The 11,057-nt window shown below is 47.6% G+C and overlaps 1 protein-coding gene and 1 long non-coding RNA gene across 3 annotated transcripts in view; one reads left to right on the top strand and one right to left on the bottom strand.

Moving 5' to 3' along the window:
* The first annotated feature begins 988 nt into the window (after window positions 1-988).
* The window catches only part of TRAF3IP2 (TRAF3 interacting protein 2), a 40,733-nt gene continuing 30,664 nt past the window's right edge, over window positions 989-11,057 (top strand). For both annotated transcript variants that reach the window (XM_036247716.1, XM_036247717.1), the window contains exon 1: window positions 989-1,293. The gene's annotated coding sequence lies outside the window, so the exon portion shown is untranslated. The remainder of the gene's footprint in view (window positions 1,294-11,057) is intronic.
* The window catches only part of LOC118620689, a 61,396-nt gene continuing 60,440 nt past the window's right edge, over window positions 10,102-11,057 (bottom strand). The window contains exon 5 of the long non-coding RNA XR_004957533.1: window positions 10,102-10,255. This is a non-coding gene — a long non-coding RNA (uncharacterized LOC118620689). The remainder of the gene's footprint in view (window positions 10,256-11,057) is intronic.

The raw sequence follows: 11,057 nt of genomic DNA, 5'->3' as shown, positions 1-11,057 counted from the left end.
AATTTGTTGTTTCACTTAGTTATGCATTTATTGGTTGATTTTTATATGTACCCTGACTAGGGATTGAACCCGCAACCTGGTGTATCGGGACGATGCTGTAACCAACTGAGCTACCCTGCCAGGGCTGTGTTTTCATAAAAGTAGTCACTTTGTTCTTCCTGTCTGGCTGGCTCAGTTGGGTGGAATGTCATCCCATACACCAAAAGAATGCAGGTTCAATTCCCAGTCACGGCACATACCTAGGTTGTGGGTTTGATCTCCCTTCAGGGCATGTATGAAAGGCAACCGAATAATGTTTCTCTGTCACATCAATGTTTTCCTCTCTCTCTCTCTCTTTCTCTCTCTCTCCCTTCCTCTCTCTCTAAAATCAATATAAACATATCCTCACCCAGCTGTGTGGCTCAGTGGTTGAGCATCGACCCATGCACCAAGAGGTCGCCAGTTCTATTCCCAGTCAGGGCACATGCCCAAGTTGTGGGCCCGATCCCCAGTAGGGTGCATGCAGGAGGCAGCCAATCGATGTTCTCTCTCATCGATGTTTCTATCTCTGTCTCCCTCTCCCTTCCTCTCCCACTAAAATCAATAAAGAAAAAAAAACTTTTTGAAAAACATATCCTCAGGTGAGAATTAAAAAACAAAAGTCATTTTTTCATGTCTGTCAATGGGGCAGAGTGTGTGTGTTAGCATATGGGTGTGTTTGTATATGCGAGTACGTGTACATGTGTATAAGTACCGGTATGTGTTTGTGGGGGACGGGTTAAGCTCAGCAAATGTTGATGTTTTAAGCAGTTAGAAATATTAGCAAGCTCTTGCTTCATACTCCTCCCAACTCTATGACCCCAATCTCCTCCATAGGAGCTGCTAATGAATAACCGACCTTAACACCCAAGTCCAATCCCCTCCCTAGACACCTCTCAGGCTGAGGTGCTGTGATAACACTGAGTCCAGGGCCGCCTGGACATTCCCAGAAGTTACTTAGCCGGGTGGTGAAATCAGAATTGCAGCCTAATTGGTCAGTGGCCTTTTCTAGGGAATGAAGGAGGTTTCTGTTTTAAGAAATAAAGTGACTTCTCGGCTGTTGATTCACTGCCCACAGGGAGATTTTTGAGCTGAGGCTTCCTAGCCTCGGTAGAAATTTGCATACAACTTCCACTTCCTGCTTCAGAGCCTGTTCCACTGCTTACCTGGGCCCGGAGAGGGTGGAGGGTGGCAGGAGCGACCCAAGGTGGAGTGACACAGGAAGGAGAGAGGTGACCACCCTGTGGCAGGTCTGCCCGCCGCTGCGGCTCTAAGGTAAGTTGTTCAGACTTGATACCTGCCCACCCTTACTTTTCAAAACACTGACCCACTTTCACAAAACACTGTTTTCTCCTTTACCGAACTGTTCTGCCTTACTTTCCTCCCCGTCCCCATCTCCACCTTTAACTTGTTTGTGTGGAGACCAGCTCCGGCCGGCCGAGAAAATGACAGCTACGTTTCTGCTGCGACAAAGTGTTGATGGTTTAGTATTTCAGACTGGGGAGTGGAGGTTAACTCTTTGGGGAGCAGAAGCACCCACACCGGGATGGTTCAGAGTTGCCTGGGAACCATTTGAGTACTTCGCGTCCCCACAAGTTTCGGTTAGGAATTCAAGCCCCACTTCTCCAGGGAGGGAGCCCGGGGCCGGCAAAGACTCAGTAATTGGCTTCCAGCCCCAGGATGCGTCAGTGGCAGGGGAAGGCGAACGCCCAAGTTTTCTTGATCTCTGTTTCATGCAGGGAAAAAATTAACACTACATTCTTGGGCCTGAAATTCAGCTCAGCTCTGGGCTGGCTCTGGGCTGCCAGCTCGGCCCCTCCCCCGCAGCCGGCCTCCCCTCCAACCACCCAGACGCTTGCTGGCTCTAGACAGAGCGCTTAGGGAAAACAAGGGGGAAATGCTATTACTTTATCTTAGAGGGTAATCAAGCTTCATGCGTCTTTTAAGTTCCAGATGGTCTCTTAGACTTGGGGGATATGCTTAAATGAGCAGAAAGAAAAGAGAACAAATAATTAATTTTAAAAAAAAGGGGGACAAGAAACTGGGTTTCAAGTTCTCGCTTCACTTCTGGCCGGCTCTGAGACGTAGGCAGTTCACTTTGGTTTCCCTGGGCCTGGGTTTCTTCATCAATAAAATGTGTGGGGGCGAGGGTGATGGTGGGGAACTAACATGATTTGGTCTAAATTCCTTTCTAACAAAATAAGGCTAGGGTAATGGGAGTCCCAGAGGGGGGCCGTAATGGGTGGTCTTAGAAGACTTGTTTTGTTTACTGATTTTTCAAATATATTAATTTTACCTCCTACTGCTAGATGGTTAGTCCCTGGAGGAAAAGGATGTTTTTATCATCCTTTTGTACCCCCTAGCCCCTCATATATACAATCAAACACCTCGTAGGTGCTCAGGATCCTTTCACTTAAGCTGCTCTGATTCTGTTTCACTCACCTGCTCTCAAGGCAGCAGGTAAACCAGTAGTCTGGGTGTAAGGCTGGGGGAAAGGCAGCCACGTGGCTGTGTGGGAGGGCTGCCTGGAACCTCGGCCGTATAACTGGCTCTAGCTAAATAGGAGAAAACAGGGGGTTTCTTGAATTAGTTCATATCCCATTTGGGTTACGTGGGAAGAGCTGTCCTGTGCACTTGCCCAGAGTCGAGGCGGCCGGAGAGCCAGCAGACAAGCCTGGCTCCGGGAGGCTGCGTTACTGACTTGGCTGGAGCTGGAAACCATCCCTCCGCTAGGCCAGGCACTGTGTGTGGGGCCTCCCCTGGGAGCTGAAAGGAAGCTGGGAAGCACATCCTGATCCCAGGGAAGGGGATGACTGTGAGTGGACACGTTCTTAGATGGCGGACACCGAGTCCGTAACCTTCTCCAAACCACTACCTTTTTGTTGTTGTCATTATTGTTTCTTTCGGGCCATTACTCTCCGTCAGTACAGTTCAAGCAGGCCCTGGCTGACTGGGACGGGCTGACTCAGGGCTTCTGGTATTGCTAAACCGTTTCTGTGGAGTATCCAGGCCCTGGCATCATGTTTTTAAATGGCTTTCCCTATCCCTGTGGGAAGAGAGGTCAGGAATTTCAAGACGTTTCCCATGTGACGCGTTACTGATTTTATTTGCAAATAATGATGCACCATTATCTGAAATCAGGCTAACTGTTGTTTGGCTGCCAGCCTCGTTTTGATCCAGGGAGACCACCCACAGTTGTTCTTAACCCGGTGTTGCTGCTCCTTCCGTGATGGAGCAGGATGAGCTAACAATGCAGCAACTGCTCTGCTGTCTGCGTGGGGTGGGGCGGGGACTAGAAGTGACGTCTGGGCAGTGAACCAACATGTCGGAGAGAAGGTTCTTAGCTCAGCGACACTCGCTTCTGGAGGGTGCAAAGACAGAAGAGGTTGCAGCCTGCTTCTCTCAGAAGTAAGGAGTTAGTCACTTTAAAATGCCCTGACAACAAAAAGAAGAGAAGGCAGTCATATTTGCAGGCATTCTTTATCAGGCACTCAGCAAGATAGATTATGTGGGTAGTTTGTCTAAATGAAATCTATGTTTTTTTTACACATCATAGAGTCAAAAATCTCAGAAATATCTTGAATTCAAATCATTTTTCTGCTGCAGGCAATTTTTAGATTAGTCTTTAAAAACATATGAATTGAAGGCAACTGATGCAGAAAAGAACACTGATGAGGCACATTACACTTGAAATTCCTTTCAGATCCCACAAAATGACCCCTAATGTTTGATCACATTTCCTTATCAAAACAATCCTGCAGTCCTTTGGTGTGAGAGCATCTGAGGGTTGGAATCAAGACGCTCCCCGCCTGGGCCTCTCTCATTTCTTTCAGTGCATTGTCACCAAGATATTTTTAGTTCATGAAACCCAGGCTGTCCTTTCTCCCTCCGACATTCTTTGTGTCTCTTGCCCAGCAGGCCTCCTACTCGGCCACATGTGCTTCCATGTCTGACTGCTCAGCTCACTGTGTGTGTGTGTGTGTGTGTGTATGCGTGCGCGCGCGCGTGCGTGCGTGTGCACACAGATGTGTACACAGACCTTCCTGGAGACCAGAAGTTATAAAGTGGCCGGGGAAGGAGGGTGGGCCTTCATCCCCCTTGTCACTCTTGGAGCTGTGCCAGTTTGGCTTGGTTCCCTGATAAGGCAGTGAAATCAAGCTGTTTGGGACTGACGGGCCTGCCCCCTCCCACCCCCGAGCCTGCGAGTCCCCTTTCCTACCACCCCACAGACCTAGGCTGGCTGGGGTCTCAGCAGCTCCTTTGTTGATGAAGGAACTTGGCTCTTCTCTGCCTCTTTGTTTTCCTGCATTCAGGTTTCCAGTGTTTTTCCTTCTTCCCCTCCCAGGGTCACCAGGTCTCCCTCCATCTCTGAACTCGCTCCCCCTTCTATGAGGTCTGCTCAGACTCTTGGCTTCCCAGCTGACCTATAATACTCTGGCCTTTTACCTGGACGAGTCTTTTCCTTTTCTGCCAACTGCCCCCTCTCACACCCATGAATTCATAAAGATCACACTTTAAATAAGTCTTCTACACCAATAAAGGGCAAAATTTTTTTTTAATTTCCTTCCAATTTTCTCCACTTTCCTTGCTTTTCATCTCCTCCATTCTCCTTTCTTCCTTTCCATCTCTTCTTCTTTCTCTCCTGATTTTTCCTTTCTGCCCCTTCTTCTTTACTGCGGGGCCTGGACTAAATCAAGAATTACAAATGTGTGGGTAGAGAAATCTTATCAGAAACAAGCAAACAAACAACCCAGAGGTGGTTTTGAGGTTGTTCTCTGAATGTTTATTACCAATGTCCAACGTGGCCTAGACAGCCCGTTCCCATTAGGCCGTCGCCTCCTTGTTGAACGGCTCAGAGGAGTTCCAGAGCAGACTTCTTCAACTCAGGTCGGTCACACTGTGCTCTTCATCCCGATGTGAGCTGTACTGCGCAGGGTATGAACAAGGGCCAGTAGATGTTCCCTGGTCTCCAGGGCTCACCACTGCCTCCAACCCTTTGGCAAACCTAATGGAAGAACTGTTCTGTCTGGGAAATTCTGCAAGTAAACTTGGAAGTACTTATTCACTGGAACTTGACCCTGAGCCAAACAGTTCACTCAAAACCAACTTGCACCAAGCAAGCCCATGTTGTGAAAGTTTGCATGCATTTGGATGGTAAACAAAGAACATTCATGAGTTCAAAGATTTTTTTAAATCCATGACTTTTAGACACATCAGAAAACTATTCCCTGGGGTATGAAGTAAGACCCTGAGTATCTGCAATTGAAAGTATCTGTAAATGAATCTGAAGATCTTCCTAGCTCTACATTTATATATTTATTTTTAAAGTCCACCTGAAATATTCATGCTGGGTGTCCAGGACTCCTCAATCCTATTGTTGACCTAAAGAATGCTTAAAAAAATCCACACAGCTGGTGAACAGCAGCGAGCCTTGCCTGCTCAGAGCTGGGGATGTGGTTTATTAATTACTAGGCTGCTCACTCCTGCCCTTCTTCTGTTTCTTGCTCTGCTATTTGTCTTCTTCCGGGGACATAACACCTTCATTAAATCCCATCCGTCCTTGCCTCAGAGGCGTCCCCTGGAAGATGTCCCCTCTCTAGATGCATCACCATTCATCATCACCCTTTGTTTGTGCTCTGTCAACCAGTTTTCCATTTATTTTGAATTCGGTTTATGATTAAAATTTAATGAGATCCAATCAAGTGCTTTTCTCCAATCAAGATGTCTCTGCAGTCTCATCCATACCCTGTCTTGTCACGGCGTGAAGGAAAGCCACCACAGGCTTGCAGCCTGGCGATTCAACACAGGCGGCCTCTAGCCACACCTCCTCACCTTCGAGGTGAATGGTTCTAAAACATTCCTGAAGCTCCCCCTAGCCCCTTACTCCCCACCAAATAGCTGTATAAGTTAATGCTTCCATACGAGATACAGAGTGGTCAAGTGCACGGGCTCTGGTGTTGAACTGCTTGCATTTGAATCCTAGCTATGCTACGTGCTGGCCCCTGACCTTGGGAAAGTTACGTAACCTCCTTGTGTCTCAGTCTCCCCATCTGTAAAATGGGGCTGACAATAGCACCTACCAAATAGGGTGGCTGTGAGGGTGAGATCATGTAAAACACTTGGAACAGTATTTGGTGCAGAGTAAATATTAATGAATAAAAACAATCATTACTAACAATGTGTAAGGTGTCTTAAGTATATCCATTATATTAGGCTTGTATTTTGATTTAATAGCATAATCCATCTCAGAATTTGGTAAACTACAACCCTCCGGCCAAAGGTGGCCCATAGTCGTTTATGTACCAGCATATTGGTAAGAATGGCTTTTATATTTGCAAAGGGTTGTTTGAAAACAAAATCCCAAAAGCAAAGTATGTATGTGGTCCACAAAGCATGAGCTATTTACCATCTGGACCCTTACAGAAAAGAGTTTGCCAGCCCCTAACCCCTATGATCTTCATGGAAAGAGTTAGGAGATCTGTAGGCTGGATTCAGCTTTGACTTGGAAACGCTATTTAATGTGTCAGCCTCTGTGACACAGGAAAGGTAAAATGATACCAAGTACACTGCCCATGGCCCAGCTTGTTTTAAGGACCAAATGAGATATGTATTGAATATGCCAGAAATGCACGTTAGTTTAAAAAGACAAGTCTCCAAATATCAGGTTCATGTACTGTTGTTAGCATCCAGGTGTAAAAACTGTGAACATAGTCTAGAAAGAGTTCTAAAACCAAATCACTTGTAAAAATAATAACAAAATAACCATTTTATTTTTTGAGAGCTTGATATGGTCCAGGTCCTACAGTCTGCACTTTATTTATATCTTCTATCCTCACAAATGCCTAGGGGGCAAGTGTTGTTATTTTCCCCACTGTACAGATGAGAAAAACGAGGCCTAGGAAAATTAAGTAATTTTCTGAAGTTCACATATCTAATCAAGCAGCTGGCAGAGAAATAATTGAATCCTAGGGGGTTCTGACTCTGGAGCCTGTGTACTTAAATACTGTGTATTTCCCCACATTCTAGAACTAAGTGTTCATTCAGGGTAAATCCATCTGGAAGACAGCAGCAGCATGGTTAACTATGAAAACACACGTTGTGCTTCCCACAGAGGTCAAGCGGGGCCTCGTGGACATGCAGAAACAGAGGTGGGGATGATGCGAGGAAAGAAGCTTTGTGATGAACTGTGAGATCAGAAAGGTGATGTAAAGACTAATAGAATCTGTTTCAAGAGACTGATTTAAGTCAGCGTGTGCTAAAGGAGAAAAGGGTCCTGGGAACAGACATGAGCAAAGAGTTGGAGGCAGCCCAGGGGGTTGACTGAGCGAAGGGAGCGGGAGGGAGGGAGGAGAGAATGGAAAATTCTGTGACTGGGACACCAGGGAGCTTTGTCACGTGGGATGTCAAATTTGCTGTCATTTGGGGGAGATCTGATCTGCCAACTCAGGCTGCCCCGGGTAGAGGAGAGGAGCTAAGAGAACGGTCTCAGGCCCAAGGCTGGAAGGAAGCCAAAGAGAGACTTGGGCAGAGAAAACTACCAGAGGGGTTTGAAGAAAGTCAGTGCCAGAACCCAAGAGCAAGAACCACAGCCCACGGCTCAAAGGGCAGTATGACTCCAGAGGAAAACAAGTGTCTCTAGGGTCAGATTAAAGTGAGTCAGAACCAGACTCGCGCACACAACTGTTTCAGCCTGGTTGCGTGTACTTGGGACCAGCCTGCCTTCCTAGCTTGTACCGACCCCGTTCCCACCCAGGGACATGTTCTCACTCTCCGAGGTGGTCTCGGGAGTGCCTCGTCCGCATTGTTTCTTAATCTCTGTGAACATCAGCACCACTAGTGGGGCTTCTCCTTTTCTCTTTCTAACCTTTTAAGCAGATACACAAGCAGTTGGTACAAAATTTACAACATAGAAAATGCTCTGAAAAGCAGGTCCCCATCCTGGCCCTGTTCCCAGCCATCCAGCTCCTTTCCAGGGGCAGCCGCGGCTCGGGTTCCTGCCGAGCCGGGGTGCGCACAGTCCCAGATGGGACAAGGGGCAGCACACTCCGCCTCCTTCTGCGCTTCACTGTTTTAACTTCACCATAAATCTTGGAGATGATTCTGCATCAGTCCACACAGCACTTCCTCCGTCTCTTTGAAAGGACACAGCGTAGTCACTGTACAGCTGGACCACAGTTTTAAAAACCAGACCCTCTTTGGACATGCGGCTTGTTTCTGGCCTTTGCTGTTATAAACACTGCAGCCTTGCCTATCCTCACGGCCTCCTCATTTCCCATGACATGTACAAATCACTGTAGACTGAGGAAATGCTCAGAAGTGAAATTACTAGGTCAAAGGGCATAAGCTTTTCAACTAGTTACTGCCAAATGGTACTGATTGCACTCCCCTTGCCAAGGTATGAAAAAACCTGTTTGCTGGTGGGACTCAAACAAAAATACACAGGAGCCCTGGCCTCCCCTCAGAATCTCTGAGCGCGGAGCTTGGTGCGGTGGACTCAGAGGAGATTCTGAGCCAGAAACCCCCGTGGGTTCCCGTCGACCTCCAGCCTCTCCCTTCCCCCAGGGATTTGCCGCAGTGAGGCAAACAGGCTCCACAGGCCTCAGCTTCCCCGGCTTCCGGACGTGGGCACTCCTCGTGCTGATGAGCCCGTCGGGGCCGTGCCAGCCCTGGGCTCGCGGGGTCCTGCCTGGCAGGTCTGCTGTCCCCCTCGGGGATCAGAGCCTTCTCCCATAGATCATGGCGAGAAAACAGGATTTTCCACTTTAATCTACGTGTCACTCTTGTTAGGGACTGAGCAGAGACCAGGCCAGGGTTAGGACCATGTGGACATGCTATGGAGAAGTCCTGGACTACAACAGGAGAACATGGAAATGGTTAGATGTGGTGAGATAGTGAGGAATTTTTTTTCTAATGTGTAGCATTTTTACAATATTGACATTAAAGACCAAAGAATGTATTAGATATTTGTATTTCTAATAGACATTATGTAATATATAAGATGATGGTAACTGCTAGAGAGGACAGTAAATCAGGGACAAGAAAGCGAGAGGGCGTGTAAAAGATTGAGAGAGGATGACCAGGGAGAGCTCGCTGGGAAATGACAGCTGAGTGGAGACCTGACGGAGAAAGAAAGAAGGCCACGCAGACATGTGGGGAAAGAGAGCTCCGAGACGCAGGAACAACAAATGCCAAGGTCCTAAGGTGGGACCTTTGATTTCCTGTGTTTGTTTTTTCTCTTGATCTGGATCACAAGCAACTGGAAGGTAGGAATAATGTTTTATATGTCTTTAGAAATAGTTTTGATTACCTTTCACACTATACCCATTTGTACTCTTGAATTTTGTATCGCTTGTATTACATATTGTAAAAATAATTTTTTTATTGATTTTAGAGAGGAAGGGACAGAGAAGGAGAGAAAGATAGAAACATTGATGAGAGAGAACATCGATTGGCCGCCTCCTGCATGCCCCACACTGGGGATCCGGCCCACAACCTGGGCATGTGCCCTGGCCGGGAATCAAACCAGCGACCTCTTGGTGCCTGGGTCGATGCTCAACCACTGAGCACACTGGCCGGGCTGTAAAAATTATTTTTAATTAAGCTTATGCCTAAGGAGGACACCCAGCATAGAGTTGGACACATAGCAGGGTTCAATAATTATTTGCTCTTTGAATATTTGATAGCGACATGTTTAAAACATCAGGGTCCTTTTTTTTTAAAGGATTACTGATCCCATAGTTCACCTGAGAGGCTGCTCATTACCATGCCAGGTTTACTTACTACCAACCAAGGGGTCCTTTGGTCCTTTCTTTAACTGTAGAATTCCCACCGTAAGAGGGGCCTCCGGTTTCCAGTTATGGCACTTGTCACCTTTTTTATTAGCTCCCTTCAAACCCTAAAGGCTCCTCGGCTAGAGGAGTAGATTTTGCAACTTTTTGATGATGTTGTTTAGGGAAGCACTTCCAAGGTATTCATATTTGAAAACCTGGGGTGCATGTAAGCAGTGGTACCTGAAGTGTGGGTGATGAAAGTGACTCTCATAACAAGAAATGGTTGACAGAATCTAGTCCACTTGCTGGTTGGCTCACTTGGTGCCTGTTTGCCCTGCATTCGGCGGTGGGCCCACAGATGCCAGCAGATTACACAGCACTCAGCCAGCCCTTCAGAAACACTTGTGCTTCCGGACCAGCTGAAGAGCGCAGTGGAGGGCATGCCCAATTTCAGAGCTGTAGGGAAACTGTAAGAAAGAAAGGAAAACCACGGTGAGCCTTCACAGATCATAAATAGTTGAAATACGTGTGGTGTTGGTGGGTTTCTAATCAATGAGGGTGACGAGGTCTCTTTTCTGCAGAGCCAAGGGGAAGGGACAGCAGCCTGGAGAGGAGACAGCAGGAGAGAGGAGACTGAGGCCGGAGGGAGGGCCCGCAGGAATGAGAGGCCGGGCTTTGTGTGGTGCCAAAAACAGGTCAAAGGTCGTTCGCAGCTGCCGGCTAAGTTTGTTACCAAGCGTGGGTAAAGAGAAGCGTTACCAATCACTTGGCACCCAGGGGAGAGGCGAACTGAGGAATCTTTCCATAGGCAGTGAAGATCAATGTGGTGGGAAAGTGCCGGCCCCACCGCTGCTCCGAGGGGGAGCATTTTTAAATGCCTGCTGTCCTGTTGCCATCGGGTTGGATACAAGGCTCCAGAGAAGGTGGATTCATGTCTTCAGAACTTGTCTTAGAACAATGCTGAGGTACATGGTGGTTGTAGGCACAGTGAGCCGTCAGTAAGTGTGTGTGGTTGAAATTCTACATGGATCCAAAAATAGGAATTTAAAAATCCTCACTGCCGGCACCACCCCTTTCTCTGCGTGGTATTTGAATTATGCTCTGGGCAAGGCCTGCGTTACACAAACCTCTGAGATTTCTTGTTTTGCACCCCCTTCTTCCCTCCCACTACACCTGTCCTAGAGCCTTCTGCCGACCTCCAGTCTTCCTTCCCCTGGAGCCCAGGCGGCTGGGGGCATCCTCTCGACCAATGAGAAGAGGCTAATTGTC

The sequence above is a fragment of the Molossus molossus genome, unplaced genomic scaffold (assembly GCF_014108415.1).
Source record: "Molossus molossus isolate mMolMol1 unplaced genomic scaffold, mMolMol1.p scaffold_m16_p_8, whole genome shotgun sequence".
NCBI lineage: Eukaryota > Metazoa > Chordata > Mammalia > Chiroptera > Molossidae > Molossus > Molossus molossus.
This window is presented reverse-complemented; position numbering and strand designations above follow the sequence as displayed.